Source organism: Copadichromis virginalis, linkage group LG2, assembly GCF_057382275.1.
Source record: "Copadichromis virginalis isolate Kocher_CV1m ecotype Utaka linkage group LG2, C_Virginalis_male_GT1.1, whole genome shotgun sequence".
Classification (NCBI taxonomy): domain Eukaryota; kingdom Metazoa; phylum Chordata; class Actinopteri; order Cichliformes; family Cichlidae; genus Copadichromis; species Copadichromis virginalis.
This window is the reverse complement of record NC_140619.1, coordinates 12470061-12493807: the sequence shown is the minus strand read 5'-3', so window position 1 is coordinate 12493807 and position 23747 is coordinate 12470061. Positions and strand designations below refer to the sequence as shown.

The 23747-nt window shown below is 43.1% G+C and overlaps 1 protein-coding gene and 1 long non-coding RNA gene across 4 annotated transcripts in view; both read left to right on the top strand.

Moving 5' to 3' along the window:
* The window catches only part of LOC146717060 (protocadherin-1-like), a 231749-nt gene that overhangs the window by 131318 nt on the left and 76684 nt on the right, over positions 1 to 23747 (top strand). The window lies entirely within an intron of this gene.
* LOC146717061 (uncharacterized) lies at positions 8231 to 12389 on the top strand. Its single transcript, XR_014922680.1, has 2 exons — positions 8231 to 9710; positions 9794 to 12389. It is a non-coding gene; the product is annotated as an uncharacterized LOC146717061 (long non-coding RNA).

The window sequence follows — 23747 nt, the reverse complement described above, 5'->3', positions numbered from 1 at the left end:
TTATTTGCAATCGCCATAATGACTATATGGGTTACTTGGTCTGCAGTGAACATGCTTCCTCTGCCCCCAGCATCTGGTCATCTAGCAATTCTGTAAAGTAACAATTTCAGTATTTTTACATCAATGGTATTGGTGTGTTTCTCATTGGCATATGGCAGTGCTACAAATCTTTGTGCGAAGTGACTGTACTAACCGATTCTCATTTCAAGATGTCCTTATGGTACTTGCTACAGTGTAGCGGCTCGAGTTAGGCTGGACCCGTTGGCCAGCTTCCCTCAGGGTCATTCCACGGTTGATTACATGGTCCACTATTGTAGCTCTGATGTCATCAGCAATTCTATTTCTTACTCTTCCTACCCTTCCTCTCCCCCCTCCTCATCTTCCTCTCCCCCCTCCTCGTCTTCCTCTTGCTCCTCCTTGTCCTTGTCGTCCTCTTCATCCTACTTCTTCACCTCCACGTCCTCTTCCTCGGCCTCCTCTACTTCTCACTCTTTCTGCTCCCTCCATTGTACTCCGCACACACAGCTTACCTGTATTATAGTGCTTAGGCTGATTGCAAAGTGAACTAATTATCTAAAGAAGTTTTCACATGTGAAAGTGTGCCAGACAGTTGGCAAATTAGTGTTAATGATAGCCATACATGTGTATGCTTTTGCTAGGAGTGTGTTGGAAATTTGGTAATTGAGTGTTGTGCAGTGAATTGTGCCTACAGTTTTGCAAAGTGTGTGTTACAAAATTGCAAACTGAGTGCAAAGCAGTTTTTGTGCTTTTAGTTTTGCAAACTCAGTGAGTGGTTTTGCTATAAGTCTGAATAGTTTTAGAGATTGTGCTACAGGAATCACAGTTAGGGTTTAAGCATTCAGAAAAAACTGTAAGACAGAGTAACATTTGCTGCTGATTCCATGTGACGATCTTGCCATTTAGTGCTGGTGGTCCTAAACAGAGGCTCTCTGTAGCTTGGAGTCTTGTTTGTGGGCTTTTTGGGTTTGCGTCCATCACCAAAAGTTGTGGTTTGATTCATATGTAGTTATACCCAGTCAGTAGTAACACACATTTATACTATCCATTTGATTTTCTCTTATCGTGCTCATTCAAACAAATATATGTGGATGTAAGATAAAAGTTATTTTTCAAAGTCCAGTCACACAACAAGGACAGATCCTTGAGTCTGTGGCTCTTCCAAATGAAGACGTTTCTTAATCCCACCTGCAGAGCTCTGATGGCTCTGTTGTTTTCCTGTAAGTGAACACAAAACTGAATCTGAATCCCTGCAAGATGTGATGTGGGCAGTGATTCAGAGAATGAATGAAATGAAAATGAATTAGAAGGAAGAAAGACTAATAATTTCCTTTGTAGAGCACTTTGATAGTGATAGAGAAAAGTAGACAGGAAGCTGGAGAAGGAGGGGGAGAACTATATGGAGCAAATGCCCTGCGGAGGACTCAAACACAAGCAGCTGCAGGAAGAAGTTCAGCTTTCAGGCCATGGGGTGCATGCTCTGCCAAGTCAGTTACAGGTGTAGCACTGTACATTAAAACTATCTTCACATCAACTAAGAAAAGTGATTGTAACTGACTGCTCCATAGTGAGGATAATGCCCATCACTAACCGTTTTAAAAGGAGAAATTGTTGTCTTTTGAATCAAATGAATGAATCAAATCTTCTGGTCAGAATTTCCAAATAAAATTAGAGTGAAAAACAGGATCCGAAGAGTTTAGATGGTTATGCTTAGAGCTTCAGGTTACAGTGACAGGATTTGCATCAAGCAAAAAATACCCAATCAATCATGCGCTCTTGAGTTGAGCTAAATCTTTTGGGAGAATTGTGATTGCGATTGTGGACTGTGATTAATATGTGCCCCTTTGCCTTGACCACGCACTCCCAGCTAAAACAGTTAGAAGCAGGACAGCATATAACTCAAAGGTCTTTGTAAGTGTGCAGTAACATGCACATGAGTCTATATTAAGGTTCTTATCATCTGCAGCCAGTGGTGTCCCGATTTATTACTTTCTCAGCCACTCTAGGCCTGTGATGGACCCAACCTGTCCAAAGTGTACCCTAATAGCTGGGCAAATTCGAGCATCCCCCCCCAACCCTGATTGCAACCTGCAACATAAATTCTCCAAGGTGAGGTGTATTGCTTCTAGGCAAATTTTAAACCAAACTCTGAACATAACCTGCTAATGATCCAATTATGTGAGAGCTGCTTGGCATAAGTTACCAGAGTAAATTTAAAAGAGAGCCACCTTTGTAACATTAAAAACTCTGTAGGGTGGACATGTCTTGCTAACCGATTAGTCTTCTCTTGTAGGAAGCTTCTCTGGATAGTCCAGAAACCTGAGCCCGGATATTAATCTTGATGTAAACAGTGCCAGACAGCATCATGTAAAACATTTAAGCCCTGTGGTTTGGAGAAACATTTAAACTCACACAGTCTAGTCCATATAATTCTTTGCTCTTTTACATTTATTGTCATGATCCTGGGTCCTTTTGACCCAGCGTTTTGTGTTTTCTCTTCGCGATTTTGGTTCTGTTCTCTAATTGGTGTTTACCCTGTTCCCCCACGTGTGTTCCTGTTTTATTGTGAAGGTCTGCGTCTTATGTGAGTGTTTTCAGTTTGCCTCCCTGGTCTCGTCATGTTAATCACTCCCAGCTGTGTCTCCCACCTGTGTGTAATCTCCCTGTGTTCTCTGAGTGTATTTAAGTTGTATTTTCTGTCTTGGTAATCGCTGGTTCGTCTGTGTTGTTTCCCCTCGGTCTCCCTGCGTCTCCCCGTATGTATTTCTCCGGACCTCCCTGCATCCTCATTCTGGTTTGTCTTATTAGTTTACCCAGTTTAGGTTTCCGGTTTCATGTTTTGTCGCCACCACTGTTTGTACTCACACCCCTGTAAATAAACACTCATCTGCACCAGAGCTGCCGCATTTTGGGTCCTATTTCATATTCCACACGGCTTGCCCCGGCAAACCGTGACAGTACGAACCAGCCACCATGGACCCAGCGGCAGTGAATCCGTCCGAGGAGCTCCAGGACGACATTGCGTACAATGTGGAGATTCTCCTCGGGCTATGGCTGGAGAACCCTCCAGAGGAGCTTCGTCGTGCCGTGGAAAGTCGGCTACAATGGCTCTTTTCTGGCCTGCCATGGCTTCTGCAGTCGCTTCCTCCGACCATGCAGGCTTTTCTCCGGCTCACACCGCACCTTCTCTCAGCCACTCCTGCCTCGCTGCCCGACTCGCCGGATGTGATCTTGCCCGGCCCGTCGGAGCCGTCTGCGGGGAGGAAACGCCGATCGCGCCGCAAGCGCGCCACCCCACAGCCGGACGTTCGGGCTTCTAAATCGCCGGCTGTGGTGAGTGAGGACTCTTTTTCATTTTCGGACTGCATGACTGTTCATTCAGGGGCTGCGTTTTGTGTGGCGGATGTCAACGCGAGCTGCTTATCGCCTGTGCAGCTACCGGCAGCTAAGTTAGCTCCCCCGCAGCCACTCTCAGCTCGGTTAGCTCCCCCGCAGCCACTCTCAGCTCGGTTAGCTCCCCCGCAGCCCGTGCTCCTCTCAGCTCAGTCTCCTGTGCCTCCTTCAGTTCAGTCTCCTGTGCCTCCTTCAGTTCAGTCTCCTGTGCCTCCTTCAGTTCAGTCTCCTGTGCCCCCTTCAGTTCAGTCTCCAGTGTCCCCTTCAGTTCAGTCTCCAGTGTCCCCTTCAGTTCAGTCTCCAATGTCCCCTTCAGTTCAGTCTCCAGTGTCCCCTTCAGTTCAGTCTCCAATGTCCCCTTCAGTTCAGTCTCCAGTGTCCCCTTCAGTTCAGTCTCCAGTGCCGCCTGTAGCGCAGGCCCCAGTAGCTCCAGTGCCGCCTGTGGCGCAGGCCCCAGTAGCTCCAGTGCCGCCTGTGGCGCAGGCCCCAGTAGCTCCAGTGCCCCCGCTACCCGTAGCTCTGGCTCCAGTATCACCGGTTTCACTCATTCACTCCATGCAGGGAGAAAGTCTAATTTCACCTCAAGGTGCTTTTCATGGTTCAGCCGCCATTGGCACAGTTTGCCGCTCCAGGGCTTCCCCAGAGGCTAGGTCTCAGTCCCCGGCTGATTCTGAACCCCTGAAGTTTATGCAGCCACCTGAGAACTGCACCATGTCAGCGTTGCCTGGGCAGAGCCAGTGCTCAGTGCATCGCCAGTTGCCTTCGTGTTTGCCAGAGGACTCCATGACTGCTGGCTTAGTGGTGACTTCTGCTGGAGGGTCCGTGGGACCGCTCCGGCCTTCGTCTCTAGTCTCCGCTGGAGGGTCCATAGGACCGCTCCGGCCTTCGTCTTCTGTCTCCGCTGGAGGGTCCGAGGGACCGCTCCGGCCTTCGTCTCCTGTCTCCGCTGGAGGGTCCGAGGGGCCCGTTCAGCCTCCTGCCTCCGCTGGAGGGTCCGAGGGGCCCGTTCAGCCCGTCCAGCCGCCTGCTGTAGCTCCATCATCATCCTCGCCTGCTGCAGCTCCAGGGCCTTCAGCCTCGCCTGGCCCAGCCTCCGTGTCTTCAGCCTCGCCTGGCCCGGCCTCCGTGTCTTCAGCCTCGCCTGGCCCGGCCTCCGAGCCTTCAGCCTCGCCTGGTCCGGCCTCTGCCTGTGCTTCGCCTGGTCCGGCTTCAGCCTGTGCTTCGCCTAGTCCAGCCTCTGCAGCCTCGCCTGGTCCGGATCGCCATCGCCTGAGTCGCCGCCGTTGCCTTCCGCGCGGTCGGCCCCCTGAACTGCTCCGTCGTCTCCCTCGTCGCCGCCGTTGCCTTCCGCACGGCCGGCCCCCGGACCGCCATCGCCTGAGTGGCCGCCGTTGCCTTCCGCACGGCCGCCCCCCGAACTGTGTCCACGTCGCCGCCGTTGCCGTCCGCACGGTCGGCCCCCCGAACTGTGTCCACGTCGCCGCCGTTGCCGTCCGCACGGTCGGCCCCCTGAACTGTTTGGACTCCTGTGCTGTCGGCCCCCTGGCCAGCCCCCTGAACTGTTTTGGACTCCTGTGCTGTCGGCCCCCTGGCCGGCCCCCTGAACTGTTTTGGACTCCTGTGCTGTCGGCCCCCTGAACTCTTCTGTTTTGGACTCTGTTTTTTCCTGTCAGAATCAGAATCAGAATCAGAAACTTTATTGTCATTGTCATGAGAACAACGAAATTAAGAATGGTCCCCGATCATTGCATCATCCCTAGCAATATCAAAATATAAATAAAACAATAAAATTCAATAAATAAAATAGATAGAATACTTAAAATACTAATAAGATATAACAGTAAAACATTCACATACATTCCCACACACATGCTTCAGACCGTGCATAGATTAACACAAGAGTGGCGTGATGGACATTTTTTTTTTTTTTTTTGTTCAGCTGGACGGGCTGTGTTCTGGTGTGCTTCGTTTCTTTTGGTTTTGGACTCGTTTTTTGTTTTTGTCTTTTGGCCTTCTGGTGCTCCGGTTTTGTTTTGCATGCAGCTCCTGTACACAGGGCTCGAAGCAAATAATAAAACGAAGCAAAAACAAAACAAACAAACAAACAAACAAGAAAAAAAACTTTCCACCTTAGATAAGTAACTACATCAAAGCAAAAGAATCAAGAGGTTTATTTTTTTTGTTTTTTTGTTTTTTTCTCTTTTCATTCTTGATTTATATATTTTTCTAATACTCTATTTTTAAACATATTTTTAAACAAGGAAAATGAACTACACCTTTTTAAATCACTGTCATAACTATTCCACAGGTTAACTCCTCTAACAGAAACACATCTCTGCTTTATATTTGTCCTCATCTTGTTTTTTTTTTTAAAGAAATCTGTTCCCCTTAAGTCATATTGACTCTCTCTGACTTTGAACAGCTTCTGAGTACTGCGGCAAAGCAAGTTATTTTGTGCTTTATACATTATCTGTGCCATTTTTTATTCAACTAAATCATAAAATTTCAGGGTATTCAGATTAATAAACAAAATGTTAGTTGGTTCTGTATAGTTTGATTGGTTTATAATTCTTATAGCTCTTTTTTGTAACTTGAAAATAGGAAGAGTGTTCGTTTTATATGCATTACCCCATATCTCCAGACAGTAAGTCATATATGGAAGCAACAGAGTACAATAAAGTGTGTATAATGATTTTTTTGTTCAGGACATACTTTGTTTTATAGAGAATAGCAATGGTTTTTGACATTTTTGTTTTCACATGGTTTATATGAGACTTCCAACTCAGCTTATCATCAATTATCACTCCAAGAAATTTATTTTCGTACACTCTTTCAATTTCAATTCCATTAACCCTTATTTTAGATACATTTTTCATTTGTCTAGTGCCAAAAATAATCAATTTTGTTTTCTTTATATTTAATGATAACTTATTTACATCAAACCAGTTTTTTAATATATTTAACTCCTTTTCCGCTGTAGTCAGCAGCTGTTCTAAGTTTTTACCTGAGCAGTACAGAGTGGTATCATCAGCAAACAATACACATTTTAACTCATTCACTGCCAGCCATTGGCAGTGAATGAGTTGAACCCATTGACTCATTCACTGCCATTGACGGCTATAGACGTCAATGGCAGTGAATGAGTTAACAGTTTGGAAATGCTACATATGTCATTTATATATAATATAAATAATTTAGGGCCCAGCACAGAGCCCTGAGGAACACCACAACTTACCTTCAACTGCTTAGATTTTACATTATTGAATTCGACATATTGATATCTTTCATCCAGGTAACTTTTCATCCACTTGTATGCTATGCCTCTTATGCCATATCTCTCTAGTTTATTCATTAATATAGAATGATCAATTGTATCAAACGCCTTTTTTAAGTCTATAAAAACACCAACATATATTCCTTATTATCTATAGCATTAGATATCCCTTCAACAAGTTCCATCACTGCCATCGAAGTGGACCTTTTCACTCTAAAGCCATATTGGTTATCACTTAGGAGATTATGCTTCTCAATATATCTATCAAGTCTATTAAAAAATAACTTTTCTAAAATTTTTGAGAACTGTGGGAGTAGTGATATTGGCCTATAATTGGTAAACTGACATCTCTCTCCGTTTTTATGGATTGGAATAACTTTTGCTATTTTCATTTGTGAGGGAAACACACCAGTTTGAAAGGACAGATTACAAATGTATGTGAAAGGTTGCACTATATATTCTATAATACTTTTAACTAATATCATGTCAATACCAAAACAGTCAGTGGACTTTTTATTTTTAAATGTCTTCACAATGTTAATTATTTCTCTATGAGTTACAGCACCAATAAACATGGAGGACACATTCTGAGTAATATGTTTATTTAGGTCGTTATTATTTCTTGACTCTGGATTTACGCAGAGAGTTGCTTTACTGTAAACTGTTCCTCCATATACATCTGAAACCTATGTAATAGCTGACATTTACACCGTGTAGAAGAACACAACACATTATACTGTCATATCACAAACCATCCATGCGTTAATAAAGATGCGTAAATGTGCGCATCTCTGAGTTTTTCTGCTGTGAAACTGAATTAGTGTTATTCACTGCGATTGCTGTCTCAGTTCGAGTTAGAAAGCCTTGCTATGAGGATGTCTCATAGGAAATGTTGCACACACAGCTGATGGTGCACCTGCTGTGATGGGCCGATAGAGAGGAGCAGCCACACTCATGGATGAAAAGATCATCCCTAACATGACCAAAGATTCACAGAACTTGTAGTTCTTGATTGCAGTCCATGAGGCTGTAAAACAATTTTCAGAGCTGAATCATTTTCACATAGAAAGTCTGATGAAATGGAAACAAAGGGGACAGCATGCCTCCGTCCCTGCATGGATCATTGCTCAACCTCTGGGTGACCAGCAGGTTGCTGTAAATACTAGCAGTCAGCCCCAGACAGGAAAAAACAATTCAGCACAACTACTGTGTTTTCTTGGTCATACGGAGGTCGCTGTCCTATTTTTACACTACTGTGACTGAGGACTTATGTATGTTTCACCAGTGTTATTTATCACATAGGAGCTATACATTTAATTCAACTAGAATATAAGGCACATCAGGCAATGTTCTAAAGCAGGGGTCTCGAACTCCAGACCTCGAGGGCTGGATTCCTGCAGGTTTTAGATCTGTCCTTGATCCAACACAGCTGATTTAAATGACTAAATTACCTCCTCAACATGTCTTGAAGTTCTCAAAAGGCCTGGTAATGAACTAATCATTTGATTCAGGTGTGTTGACCCTTGGTGAGATCTAAAACGTGCATGTCACCTGCCCTCGAGGTCTGGAGTTCAAGACCCCTGTTCTAAAGAAACACCAAGGACTACCAAAGGCCTACTGCCACAAAGAGATCCAATGTAGACACAAGAGGCCATTTTCCAAATTTGCAGGTTTGAGATGAGCCCTGAAAATATGTTACAACACATGAAAAGGTTCATTGATGCAGGTTATCTCACAAACAAGACGAAACATAAGAAATTAACCAAGGAACAGCAACACTGAACAACAACAGACCCATATCTTCTGTCCTACTGGACGTGGTAGATGTCAAAAGCTGTGGTTGGCTTCAGCCTTGTTTTAAAATGAGTGTGCAGGAAACACTAAAGAGTCAGGAGTACTTATATTGCACTTGCTAGCTACAGATAAAATCTGCTGCATGTTAATAGTTATCATTTCAGCCAGCAAAACCATTATCAATCAGATAACAATGGGATGTTTATGTGAAAGGCTGTTAGTGATAGTTCTTAGAAATGTAGGAGTACATGTTCTCAGATGTTAAGCAGTGTGATGTAAATTTTATGTACACAATGAAATGCTTATGAACAACAGCAAGCATGCAAATGCAGCTAGAACTTCATTATTTCACTTCTCTAAAACCTAATTGGCTCTTCAAAGGAAACTCTGCTTGCAGCAAACATTAAATATCAAACAGACTGCGTGTACATGTATCCGTGTATATGTACACAACCATACACGACCTAGAAAATACAAGACCAAAAGTGAGCCACCTTTTTGTTGCTTTTTTTCAAGAAGCTTTCTTGAATGTTACGTTGAAGGCAGCTGGACGTCTTATGTTCATGAAGATGTTTCACCTCTCATGTGAGGGGCTTTGAAGAATGGTCACCCCAACCCTGATGCCTTCAACTTAAGTACTTAAGACTACCGTGGCCTGGATGACTGAGAACTTGCAAAGATAAGCAGCTTTCCTGCTTGCACAGGGTTAAAACTAAAATGAATTGTTCAAAAGGTGACTTTGAAGGGCCACGACGCATCTTTTATTCAGCACAGCAAAGTAATTTTTTTTTAAAGAAAAAATACATAGGTGACTAATAGGGATGGGTATCGAAAACCGGTTCTTGTTGAGAACCGGTTCCCACTGTTTCAATTCCTTGGAATCGTTTGCCACTTTTAAAAACGATTCCCTTATCGATTCCAGTCGCCCCGAATGACGTCATCACGTTGAGTAGCGTCTTTTACCCAGTAGGAAACACGGCGCCTGAGCGGCACAAACGCTCAAAAGTTTGGTTACACTTTATGAGAAAGGATGACAACAGGGCAACGTGCAATACTTGCAGAGTAGAGATTTCATCAAAGGGAGGAAACACTACGAATATGCAAAAGCATTTGCTCAAAAAACACGCGATTGCTTTCAACGAATGTCGTGTTTTTGATCCGCTCCGGACTAGCGAAGCTCAACCCAGCAGCAGCGGTAGCGTTTCCACGTCCTCTCCCGTTAATACTGCAGGTAACTAATCAATTAGCATTGCATATTATGTTAGCGCGATTTACCTTATTACAAAACCTGCTATTACTGTGCGTTGCATTTAGATAACCATGATGAGAGAGACAGAGTCTGGCTGGCTCAGATGCTGGCAGTTCTCGCTGCAGTCTACCGGTAGCGTCTCCTTTCAGGCCAGGATAGACGAATGTCACCCAGCAGTGTCTAAGTTTGTGGTCAAAGGCTTGCACCCATTTGCCACAGCAGATGCCCCCGATTTCACTTTGGTAAGTGAATGTGTTTAATTGTAGGCAGGGACATTACTGGATATTCTTGTGTAATTGCTACAGAATAATTTATGTTAAACTTTGTTATTGCTACAGGAGAATATTTATTTTATTATTTTACATATACATTTTTTTCCTGGGGACCCTGTGACACCCCATTGAAGAGCCGTAGGCTGGATCTCTTAAGATCTCACTGTTGGGTTTGTAAGGCCATGTTACTCCAAAATTTCTATCTTGTTCAAAGAGAAGATATAAAACACAGTTCTAAGCTAATCGACTTTAGTGTTCTCCTTTTTAAAAAAAAAAGAATCGATAAGAGAATCGATAAGGAATCGAATCGTTAAACAGAATCGAAAATGGAATCGGAATCGTTAAAATCTTATCAATACCCATCCCTAGTGACTAACCACTTGCACTTCCCTGGTTTACAAAATGAATGCAGCATCCGTCTGCTCAGAACATTCTGTCCAAGATCCAAATCAAGCGATTCTTTCTGTTCTGGTTGTTTCTCTGATGTCACAAGGAGCCGTTTGACCTCACAACGTGACCCGAACCTCTGTCTGCCCCACAGTTGGGTTCATCATTATGAAATTCCGCCTTCCATCCCACCTCACATCATGGCAGCTCGACCCCGAGATGAAGCAGAGCAGCCATGAAAGAGGGGACGTACAAGGGCCTTAATTCATATTCATCTGCCAAGTCACCGCTCTGTGCTGCTGCCGAAAGGGGATCAGAGTCCACTGGCTGATCCAGCCAATTAGGGAAGCCAGTGTGAAGAGAGGGCAGCGGGAAAGGAGGTCTGGATGGGGTTCATTTGGGCCTGTTGTCACAGCAACACAAGCTTTGATGTTCCTGTTTTATTGTGAGGGAGGGAAGGAGATGAGAGCAGACAAAGAGTAGAGGGAGGTCACCGCAAAGAAAAGCGATGAAGGTAATTGGACGAAATCTGTGACAAACATAAGAGAGGGCTTTTCTGTCAGGTCTGCCCCCTTCGCCATCCAGGAAGTCAACAGCCCGGTGATGTCTGGGCCCCATTTGGCCCCGAGCCTTTATTTTGCAGGATTTTGCTCAGATCATGGGGTTTCAAGAAGGAGAGACATCAGGACTGAACAAAAACTGATGGCTAATCTATGCTGACCCCTCTGCTAATCCACTTATTTGGAAGGTATTAACATAAGGATCCTTCCAAAGTTAATAAGGTTTTCTCCCATCCTACCTACAACACAGCAGGAGGAGGAAGAGCCGGACGCAAAGCGCCGACCTCCCCTTGGTGTCAACATCAACAAATATTTTGGTTTTTTTTATTGGGAACATTCATTCATCAGTAACACTGTCAGACCCACTGTTGTCTCCAGCTTTACTTTGTTTGACCATAACCTGCTACCCACATGACTTTATCAAAGTCATGTGGGTAGTACTAAACATATATATTTTTACATATCTTTGAAATATAATATTTTACAGATGCAAAATGATGCCCGCTTCCTTTCTCGCTCTGTTACTCTACAGCAGCTGCTGAAAGATTCTCTGCATCACTTCTCATCAAATCTAGAAAAGTTGCTGCCTAACAAAACTCGTAACGAGTTCCCGAACAGAAAGCAACCACAGAACATGAATAAGAATAAAACAGATGAGAACAGGAAACTCATAGCAGCCGACAATTTCAGCTTGATACATTATGCTGAAATATATGGATGGAAAAGTAGGCGAAATTGAAATGGGGAAAAATGCACAGCTGCTTTATTAGAATGTGACAAAACCAGCAGCCAAGCAAATAGAAGGAAAACTGCGTACGATATGAAAACGCACAATGGAGAGATGAAATACGTGGAGTGTGAAAACAGTAAAAACGTCTGATTTGTGCAGAATGTAAACGTTGCATCTTTGACGGGATGAGAAAAACCCCTCTGTTTGATACAGACGAGGAAAAGGATGAAGAATTAAACTGAGACGGAGGGAGGAGGTCAGAGAGGAGGAGGAGGAAAAAGGTTTGAATGAGGGGAGAAGAGACAGCGGACGGAAGGATTAGACGGACGCTGGCAGGTAATCCTGGAGGAGGAGGTCGTTAGTCGGGATCGAGCTAATTAAAATGTGATTTGTGCTACAAGCAGCTTACGGCCTGCTGCACGAGAAGAAACATGGAAGGAAAATGAATAGGACGGGAAAAGAATAGACTCCTGACACTGGGAAGCCTAATGTCATTTTTAAATGACAGTATTGTCCTTTTTCTCCCTTCCTGTGTATCCACAGAGGGATGAGCATGGAGCTGCTTTCATTTCATAAAACAGATGCTCATCACTTTTATCAATCATAAAACCTCTCTGCTTATTGGCCACACTCTCTTTTTTGGCTCTCGGTTAATTTACTCATTTGGAATCTTGAATATTCTTTATAGAGAATTAAAAAAAAAAAAAAAGAAGCGTGCTTTGCCATGTCACAAATTGGAACATTTCACATTTGCTTATCGGTTTACCAGTGAAAAAGTAATAAACTAAAGTAGCAAAATATTCCGATAAATTAATAACATGCCAATAAAGTCTCTACATCAACTCTAAAATTGCCTGTGAGAAAGATGTAGACTGCTTTGCTGCAGAGCCTGTCCAGGTAAACTTCATACCGTGTCCAGTTTGAGGCGAGATAACCTCGAGCTCCCCAGAATCAAGTGCGATGGGAATATTACACAACAGATACATATCAAGAGGAAGCTTTACCACCGTCGCATATTCATTTTCATCAGCTGCTGTTTGATAGAATCCTCCTCCTCCTTCATTTTTCTTGCGCTCCATTTTTCTCGTCCTCCTCCTCCTGCTCAGTGAGGCAGTAGGATATTGGATTCAGAAATGTTTCTGTGTTGTATTGATTTCTGCTTTCAGTTCAGAGCTGCTCAGACGGCCTTGACGCCTGTCTATTTTTCCCTGTGTACATTCAGCTTCTTTTCTCCATCTTTTCTTTTAATGATTTACCAGTTTTGGATTTGCACTGTGAAGTCCACCGTTAACCAAGCTAATAGAGGCTGGGAGGTCAAAGGTGATGCGTCATGTTACATCATTTCCACAAAAATATCTGTATTTCAGACCCAACCAGCCGATTGTACTGTGTGTATCCAAAGGCTGTAAAATGCTACAATAAGTTGATCGCACGTGGCAGATTTGCTACGATGATTCTGATTTCCATAGAGCTGAAACAATCAGCGATAATACAGAGTGAGCGATGAAGGATCTGGAGATTAAAACAGACCTTTTAGTGCAGGTTTAATTGCAAGCTAAGCTGACAGAGCAAAAACATCGAGAAATCAGACTCAGTTTTTCGTTGCTCTGCTGACTGAAGTAGAACGATCCAGTTGTTTTCTCTGCTGTTTGGATTTGGCCGAATGAGCCTGTGAGATTTAGCTAAATAGATTTAAAAATATCCTTAATCACACTCTTGGCATGTGGGGACTGTCAGAAATAACATTAAAGCGAAGGGAAGTATACTAAATGGAAGCTGCAATGCTGTGATTGTCCTTTAATGGACATTTGCTAAAGTGTGAAATGCTTTTGAATCGGTCCGTCATCATCACAGTCGTCCATAAATAAGCACAATGAGCGCCGCTGATGAGGCGTCCTGTTGAATTAGCCGCAGCAGGGAGCTCTGACAGACAGACACGCTGACTGATTCAGGTTCGCTCTGTGAGGCCGGTTGGCCGGCAGTTTACGGTGAATCCGCTTCCTGTGATCCGCTCGCCGTGATTGGATTAAGCCATCATCCGAGGCAGATGATCTGCCCATCCACCCACACAACAACAGGCAGATCCCTGCCACTTCCCCCTTTCCATAAGCAGATTTGACAGACAATAGTATTATGTCTCCCCCACATGTCTTTCATTAATGCGGATGGGGTGGGAGAGCAGGTAGACAGTAACCGGGACAGACCAGAGCAGCGCTGTGATCTCTGTCCAGGGTCCAGACCCCAGAACATGAGTTTCTTCCATATTTCTCAGCCTTTTTTAAGGAAAACAAAACAAAAACATAATCTGTTAAATTTGTCCAGTATAATGATTATAGCTATTTTTTTCATGATGTTTTGTGCGGGCTACATGTACTATTTCATTTTATTTATTCATTTTGTGCGTGCATAAAGTAGAGCAATAACCACTCTGACCAGCTTGGAGGTAGCCTGGCTTTGTTTGCACATGCATGTCTGACAGGATCTGTGAAGTGATGAAACAGCCGTCCAGTGGTTTGTAGTGCAACATCGTCTCTGCTTTTTGTCTTTTATTTTCTGGTTCTGTTTCAGGCTATGTGCGGTGGATGTCAAACACACAGTTGAGTTGTATGTTTTGCTTTGATGAATTAAAGTTACATTTTATTTCCTGGGTCACCCACAGACCCAGAGGATGGACTGTAAGTGGCTGTCAATTTGCATCATTTTTTCTCTTTTCTAAAGCTAACATTAGGAGCTGTTGTTGATACAGTTAATGCTTTACCAGTGATTACACTTCTATTGAATTTCACCTGCTGGTGCTGCATTGATTGTTTCGATCAATTCTTATTCAGAGAGGGTAGATAGGCTGCAATAGAAAAAGACTCTAGAATGATGGTGGTGCCTCAGTCTGCTGTGCAGGCATAAAAATAGTGGGTGCTACCTCCAATAGATCCTGCATGCTCTGAGCATGCTCAGATCCTTCCATAAACCAAAGTTTAGCAAACAAGGAGAAAACTTTAGAACATAAAAAAGAACAAAAATCAATGATAACACTCAGCAGCTGCTGCAGTGCGTAAGTGTTTGGACACCCAGCACATGTCGTCTGACCAACATGAGGACTCAAGCAGTGAGACTGCAGCCACAGCATGTTAACATTTTCAACACCTCAACAACCGAGCAGCGTTTGTTGATTCCGAGCATGCTCGGTGAGCTTCCAGCCGAAGGCTGCCTCTTTCATGGCCTCGGCTGCAGAAAATCCCCAGATCCAGCAGAGAGCTTCAGGTAGGACAGCAGGTCCCAGTGGAGGAAGACAAAGGGGAAGGGCAAAGGCAGGAGAAAATGAGAAGCAGGACGAGAAGCCTGAGAATGAGATGTTTGAAAGGAAGAGGGTGTGAGGAGGAGGGGGGGAAGGTGAGAAAGATAAGAAGACATATTGAAATGAAGAAAAGGCTTGAAAAGACTTGGATAATGATGATGGAGGAGCAGCACGAAATGGATGAAAAGCAAGAGAAGGCAGAGCAGGAAAGCAAGGAGACAGGAAGAGGAGAATCAAAGAGGTGAAATGAGATAGAAGTGGAAGAATGAAGGAAAGAAGCAGCAAGAGGAAGAAGAGATGGAAGACGAGTCATTGAGCCATACAGAAAGAGAAAAAGCTGGGTAATTATCATGATGAGGAACAGGAATAAGGGAAAATGAGGAAGAGATGGAGAGTGATTATATATGAGAGAGAGGTGGAAGGAATAAAGATGGATGTGATGGGAAAGGAGAAAGATAGGTGTCAAAAGAGTGGGACGTAACAAACCAGGAAGAGAAGAGGGAGGAAAAGAAAAACAGGAGTGAAGTACAAAAGCAGCAGAACCTGGAAAACATGCTGTAAATTTGATTATTTGGAAAGGGAGGAGAAAATGGAAGAAAGAGTAGACTAGAACGGGGCAAAGAGAGGGAATCAAAAGGGGGGCCTCTCCAGGGTTTGAGTCCAGAGTTTGTTTCTCTTCTCGCAGCTCATCTGCCAGGAGGAGGCGCTGGTCTCACCCTGGAACAGACCATCTGTTAGAGATTTGGCTGCTGACCCTGAAATTGCCCCCCCCAACACACACTCATAAATTCACAACCAGGACCTCTGTTGGAGTTCATTTGCAGCGACAAGCATCTGAACATATGGTACCTGCGTGTCTGTGCATCTTTTCTTATCTTCACCACTTATGCACATCAGCTGATCTGACTCATCTGTTCATCGCTGCAGTCTCGTCCCACATCAGAATACCGTCTCCTCTCATGAAGCTTCGCTGTTGTTTGAGGTCGCTGTCTACGTTTTATGTAAGAGCTGTTCTTGGTTGTCACCTGTATGAACGACGAGTGGCTTGCCTCTCCTCGTTCCTGTACTGTACACTCCTGGCACAAAGTTTTTTTTTTTCATGCACTTTGGATTCTTTTTTTTTACATTTCTATAATATAGTGAATAACAGTCACAGTCAATAACAGATGTCATTTTCCGGGCAAATTACTGATTACTATAGTTTTACCACTGCCAAAACATTTGTGCCCGTCTGTAGAGGTCGCAGGACATATGGCACCTACTACAAGTGGAGAAAAATAAGATCTGCCACTGCTATAAAAATTAGACACAAACACACAAAAATCCAAACAACCTTTGTTTAGGATGCTATGGGAGTTGAAAAAAGGTGAATATTAGTGAACTCCAGCCTCCTGTCTGCTGACCGACTTCATGACTCTGTAGTTTCCTGACTTTCTTTTTTCCCCCCACCATAACTATTGCCACTAGTGGGCACTGTCACGTGAAAACATTTTGGTGAAACTGATCTCGTCTCAGGAGAGTGATTTTTAAAAAGTAATTTCGTCTGTTTTCGTCTGTTTGTGAGCAGGTTGCTCTAGTGTATTTTTAAACTGTGATATCGACTGCTGTAGTCTGTATATGTATATTCAACACGCCTGTCTGTGCACACACACACATGCACACAGTCTCTCTAATGTCAGCACTGGTTAGCTGCAGGAACATCCGTCATGCTGCTGGCAGGCTGCAGCATCACTAAGGACTGGAGGTCAAAGGTCAGAGGTCAGGGTGGGAGGCAAGGACAGAGCCCAGGGCCTTGCACACAAGGTTGCATACATACGCACACACACGTGCACACAAACACACACAATGCGTTTGTCCCTGATGTTGTGGTCACCTCCCCTGCAGCAGAACAGTGTTTTCTCCCCCAGAGGACGGCAAAGTCAAAACTCGACAACCTTCCCTCTCTTTTCCTTTATTTGCCTCCTCTGTCCTTTCCTTCTCTCCTTACCTTTCATCTTGTTCTTTATTTATTTTCCTCCTCATATTTCATTTCCTATATTCATCCCCTTCCCAAGCTTCTCTTCCTACCTCCCTTCTTCCTTCTGCGTGCCTACATCCACGTTTTTATTTGGTTCCTTCGTAGCCGAGGCTCGTTAAGGTCGTTAGCTGCCGTGTGTGGTCGAACCACACTGACATCCGCCTCTTTCACACCACCACTGTCTCCAGAGAGAGTAGGGAGAGCCGGGCATTCCACCACAGCTGTCCTGCCAGATGTGCTTCAGCTCTTTCACTCTGTAGTCAGAGATTGTTCTGTGTTCTGTAAACTTTGGTTTGCACTGACAGCTGTCGGTGTTTGCCTTGAAGGACACAGTTATATCTGTGTTAGGAAGAAGCACTGGAGGTGTGTTTGATTGTTAAATTATTTGGAAAAAGAGACATAGAAACATCTATAATGTAGCATCACAGTGGCTGTAAATATATATCATTATGTTGCACTGGAAAAGTTCCGCAACCCTACCAACAAATTTCCAAACCATAGCTAATGTAAACGGGGCCGGTGGTCTAATGAGTTTTGCTGACAGTAATATGGATCATGGGATATGTAGTTGTAGATGCTTTTAGATCCCTCTTTGTACAGTTGACACTGAACAAAACCATAGCAGTGAGTTGTGTTGTTGTATTTGATATATATATGTGTGTGTTTATGTGGTGACATTCCTCAAGTAAGGAAGTCATGTCTCACCAAAGAAATGCACAAGGAAATGCAGCTGTGTGTGTGTGTGTGTGTGTGTGTCTACAAATATAAACATTTAAAGATGTGTGTGTGTGCATGTACACGTTTGACGCAGTATGTGTGCCTCTGTTTGTGTGTGTGTGTGTGTGTGTGTGAGTTTGTGAATTGTTTCGTTCAGATATCTCACCTTTCTGACAGGAAGTCAATTTCCTATTTGCAGTTTGTTCTGGCAGCGATTGGTCCAGTCTGAGTTGATTTGTCTTCATCAGAACCAATCAGATCTCCGCAGTGAACAACTGATTGATCATGTGACCTCCGGGTTTGCATCGTGTCACAGACTGGTGCGGCTTTATTCTCCACCTGTATGTACCTTGGCATCTGCATTTCGGATGACTTTAACGATGTGTGTGCACGCATGTGTGCGATTGCTCGTGCCTTCCTGCAGTGAAAATCTATCAAGAGAAGAAAGAAAAGAGCTTGTCTGTGGTAACTGCAACCTCTGCTATTCATCGCTGTCATTATAGCATTTGAAGCCGCCATATTATTCTGTTTTCTGCTTCTCTCATTGTGTTTACTTGTGTGTGTGGATGAAATGGTTCAACTGTCTCGCATTCAGCAGTGATACAGCAGCTATTTTTCCTCTGTGCCTGACCTAATTGTGGGCTCATTCGACCAACTGCTGAGTTTGTTTGGACGCTTCTTTTGCGCTCAGAGCCCCTACTTAATGTCCATGCAGAGCTCATTAAAGCACAGAAAAAGCCGGCCATAAACACATACACACACACACACGCACAGATAAGTGACTCCTGGTGGAGACAAGATGCACTGTGTATAAACAGTTTGTAAAAGTCAGTCAATCAATAAATAATATTAATAATACTAATAATAAATAATGGATTTCTTTTTCAAGAGCTCTTTTTCTGGGGTGTTACTCCCTCCCTGTGTAATCTTTTCCAGGAAGTATTAAAACAAAAGTCATCTAGCTTTTCTTTTTATGTGCTTGTTTGCACACTACTTTGTAGTGACATTTGTGAGCCTACAATCATAATAGAACACATCTTTTAAGGATTTAAGCGAATGCACTGGCAGCCAGGTTGCTGTAGGTTCGACAAATTTGCATCCTGTAGACAACTACTGGACAATAAGGTGACAGCGGTGGCAGTTTTAGGAATGACAAGACATAGTTCATGGACTCATCTACTGCACCGTAAAAACTGTGACGTTTGAAGTGCACCTGGAAGTTTTAGTGCAAGTTCATTGATCTTCTGAAATAAACAACCCTGAAGAGGATTGTGTGCAAGTACACACAGTGAAATGTGTCCTGAGCTGCTCCTTGCCTGTGCAAAACATTATAAACAAAAAGTACATTTAAATTAAAACACTGAAAATGTACATTGTGCAAATGGAATGTTAAAGTGCTTTGTGCCATATTAGCACAGCAATATATAGACAGAGCAATGCAAGGAGAATAGACAAAAGGGCCAAAGTAAAGTAAACAGAGTAACTGACCAGAGTAATGTGAAATGGGATGGATGGATTTAAACACTATCATTTGACATGGCTTAAATGATAAACATTGTTTGTGGTTTGATGTTTAACACCTACAGTTTTGAATGTAATCATTTTTCACTTTCAATTCAGCTCAGTTTTATGTATACAGTGCCAAATCACAACAACAGTCGCCTCAAGGCACTTTATATTGTAGGGTAGACCCTACAATAATACATACAGAGAAAAACCCAACAATCACATGACCCCTTATGAGCAAGCACTTTGGCAACAATGGGAAGAAAAAACTCCCTTTTAACAGGAAGAAAACTTCAGCAGAAGTTTTTTTTTTTTTTTTTTTTTTTTCATAAGTCCAACAGACTTCATAAAAAAAATCCCGGTTATTTCTGGAGCAAAGGGAAGGTTTTTTTTTTTTTTTTTTTTTTTTTTTTTTCAAATGCACACGTTTGACTTTTGGATCAAATCCAAATTAAGGCCTTATACCACACTTACATACTGTATAAGTTAAAAAAAATTAACCCTGCTTTCATCCACATGTACAAACAATGAACCCCAGGAATAAACTGAAGTGTCTTCAGGTATTCTGTCCCTCACTGTTAAACTTTTGTATTTATGTCAAGCAGAGCTATAGCTCAGAGAAGCATCAAAGTCAAGCACAGGCTCATTCCTGGCAGATTAGCCCCTCCCACTGTGAGTGTTTGGTACACTACTGTCTTAAATGTCATTTTGCCCCTTAAATATCACAATATTATTCCTCAGACACATGTCATTAGTAAGTACTTACGTTTAGATTGATATTCATGCACTATTCGAGAGTTTAGAATCAAAAAACTTAATGTAAAAATGCCATCACTGACTGCAAGAATAAGATACGACATGTGCATCAACCACCTTGACACTGACCCTGAATAAACGTAAACCCTCACATTGGATGATAATGCATTGACTCTGAATCCTGAACAGAAATCCCATAATGCCATGAAGTCATTTCATACGAATATATTTTCACAGCAGAATGTTCTGCAGTATTCTGGGGTAAATCCAGTCTTTCAGTGTGACCTCTATAAGAGATACAATCAATAAAGTTACCTTCTTTAACCTGTTGTCTGACATCATGACCAAATATTTCTGATGCTGCTTCACCTGCGTGAACTCAATTAATCAATAACATTGGAGCCATTGTGCTCTGACTCAATCACTGTTTCACAGGATGCTCAAGTGTTCGATGTGAAGCATGAGTCATCACGCTAACCGCTAAGCGCACACACAGAGCAGGATTTCTTCTGGCCTCTACACGCTTTAGATAACAGAGCCACTGAAGAGGAGGCGTTCACATTAAAAGGATTGGGCTGGTAGGGGTTGCCGTGGTGACCCCTGCAAAGGCAGCCCTCCAAAAGTTTTATCTTCCTTTTTTTTCACATAAAAAGATTTTTTTCCGTTTCCCTTTTCTTTCTTTCAAAACTGGAGCGCGAGACGGTTGAACTCAAAAAGCTCGAGGAGATCAGACGGAGAAAGCAGCTGCCTAGACGGCGGCGGTCTGTGAGGGAATCGGGAAGTAAAAAAAAAAAAAAGAGTAAAGGGAGACGAACAAAGCAAGGTATGAGCTGTACCGCCGCCGCAGGGTCACAGTCGGTCCCGCCCCCAGACTGTGTTGTCTGTTAGTGAAAGGCGTCAGTGAGGTCGCAGCTCAGCTCATTGTCTGACTTCACTTTGCAGCTCAGCTTCAGTGCACATCCACACACAGTAAACGAAGAGCTGGCTTTGTATATTTGTGTGTTTCTGGGGAAGGAATAGAAGGGGGGAATCGGGGGAGGGTGAAGGTGTATTGTAATATTGTATTTGTGGTCACACATGAGAAGATGTAGTTCACTTCCTGTTTCCCGTTCTTGCTAATTTAACAAGAAGGCTGAGCATGAAAGAGAAGAGCTGTAGTAGTGTATTTATGACAGTGAGTACATGGAACTTCTTCTTTGGAACTTCTTTGGAACTTTGGACCAAGCATATGGCTGCACGTCTTCACATCTCACTGCATTTTCTGTCCTTCCAACATTTTGGGCACTTAAAAGTCTGAAACCAGGAAGGCATCTGATTGACCAAAAATGATTCTGCAGCACAACAGCAAGCACAAATGAACTTCCAGAGTGGAAAACATGGACAGAGCTTCTGAGACACAAGAAAAGATTTCCTGTCCTGCAGAAGTCTTTGGGAAACACTTTTCTGTTGAGTTTATGGACTAAGTCACTGTTTTGGTTCATAACAAAATTAAGTCAGTTTGGCATGCTCATTGGCTAATGGTATAGGGTTAACAAATCATTATACAGACACAGGCTTCAAAATGGGACTGGAAACCATGGGTGATGCCGTGGTAGCTATATTCATCTTTTATGTCATCTATGAGTCACACAGAAACAGCTTCAGCCCACAGACCAAATATAAACACTAAATATAGCCACTGCGATGCCATTTAGTAGTGTCTGGAATGTGAACTTTGATCATATTCGAGGAGAAGATGGATTGGCTCTAGTGGCCAATTCACTGCATTTACCAGCATTCCCACATTGGCTTTATATTCCTTTCACGAGTCCTAATTTACTACTCCAATTGTCTGGTCTGCAAACTAGTATTACATAAAGAAACAGAAGATGCAGAGATGGGAACTGATGTTCAATTTACTGAACTTAAGAGAAGTTCAATGATGAATGAAAAGTTACCCATACTTTGCTGTCTGGAACTTTTTGCACAATACTCTACTGGCAGCTCTCAAAAAGTTAGAAATGTCAAAAATATAGAAACACAAAGGACGTGGGATCTTCCTTTCATTCATTTTCTATGAGAAGTACTGAATCTCTGGAAAGGAGAAAAAATACCTCTCGCTGTGAGTTAGGAACATAAACCGATTGACAGTCGACATCTGATAACCAATCATCATCTCAATTTTTTTATGTGCATTAAAACTAATTTACTTGAAGAATATTTCTTAATATAACAGCTCATAATGAAAGAGAAATAACGAACATAGACAAGAGTACTGGGAGGCTAGAGGCAGGTGTCAAAAGCAAAAGAAAGAGGCTCATAGTGAGAGGCTGGACACTTGCTGACACGATTGTTTAGACAGAGAAAAGGATGTGCAGCAAGTCAGGGTGATTAAGGATAGATGTGGAAAGAGAGTGTGCTGAGAACATGTATTTTACACGTATTTTAAAGGGCTGATGAATGAAGAAAATGAGAGAGAGGATGGATGGAGGACAGTGAATGAATCAGGATGGATGCACAGGATTATTAAGGAGGAAGTGAGGGCAGCGGTGAAGAGGATGAGGAGTGAGAGGGGACACCTGTGGAGGTATGGAGATGTCTGGGTGAGAGGGCAGTGGGCTTTTAAACCACATTGTTTAACAGTCCTGTGGAGCGAGAGGATGTGTGAGGAATGGACAACAAGCGCAAGCCTGATGTGCAGAACTGTAGTAACCACAGAGGGTTAAAACATGACGCTATGCGAGTACATTACTAGTAACATTTGATTGGTCTTGAATTTACTCCGCCCCCCTTTTGGTCGTCAGGCTCTTTGATTCACTCTCTTATAGCTCCACCCACCCTGCAGGCATGCGAATGACTTCAATACTTCTTATCATATGTTAAAACTCTACTCATAGGCTCAAGAAATGGCTTCTGCCTTTACAGCGGGGCATCTGAAAGTGTCCCCTAAATCATGTCCAGCTTTGTCTCATCTCACTCTGACTGGCTGAGTGTCTGTCTGTCTGTCTGTCTGTCTGTCTGTCTGCCATCGAGTGTTTGAGGAAAAAAGAAGCTATAAGTCAAAGTGTGAGCAGAAGAGCTAAAAGTGATTTGACCAAAGGGAAAAAAAAGGAATAGAGAAGAAAAAGTGGAGAAGCGAGAGAAAGCAGAACACTTAAGAGAGAAAATCGACTTTGAAAAATGAGAAAGAGGGAGCGACGGGTCAGAGCGGCACCAATAAAGCGAAAAGAAAGATAAAAGATTCAGTCTTGGCAGGAGAAACTGAGGCGTTTTCCTGAGAGCTCTTCAGCCCGGTGGACACATCCAGCTTCCCTCTCCGCTCTCCCACAGCCATTTAACTGATTTAATTCTCCAAAATGGAGTCTCTCTGTCAGTCTGAGCAGTTTTTTTCTCAGCTGTCACATTTGAGACGCTCTCCTCAGCCTGTTCCACAGTAAATCTGTTTAACAGCAGCACATAAAAAAACACATAAATTCAAAGGATGAGCTACGTAAAACAGCACAACAAGTATGCCAGAACCTAATAAAGACTGCAGTACAGCTGACTACTGACAGCGTTATCCAATGCAATGCAATAAGCTAATGCTAACCGATGAGGTACTATGGGCAGATATGCTGCAGACGACACCAAGAAAGGCTCAAGGCTGACAGACGGCGAATATCTGATGAGTCAGTCAGAGCTCAAGTTAAATTTAAAGCGACTCGGATAACTGGCCCAGTTCTGAAAAAAGTCCAAATAGGGGCATAACATGGAAATATTAGTGGGAATGTTAAAGGAATATGAAGATGAAAATCTGTTCCTGT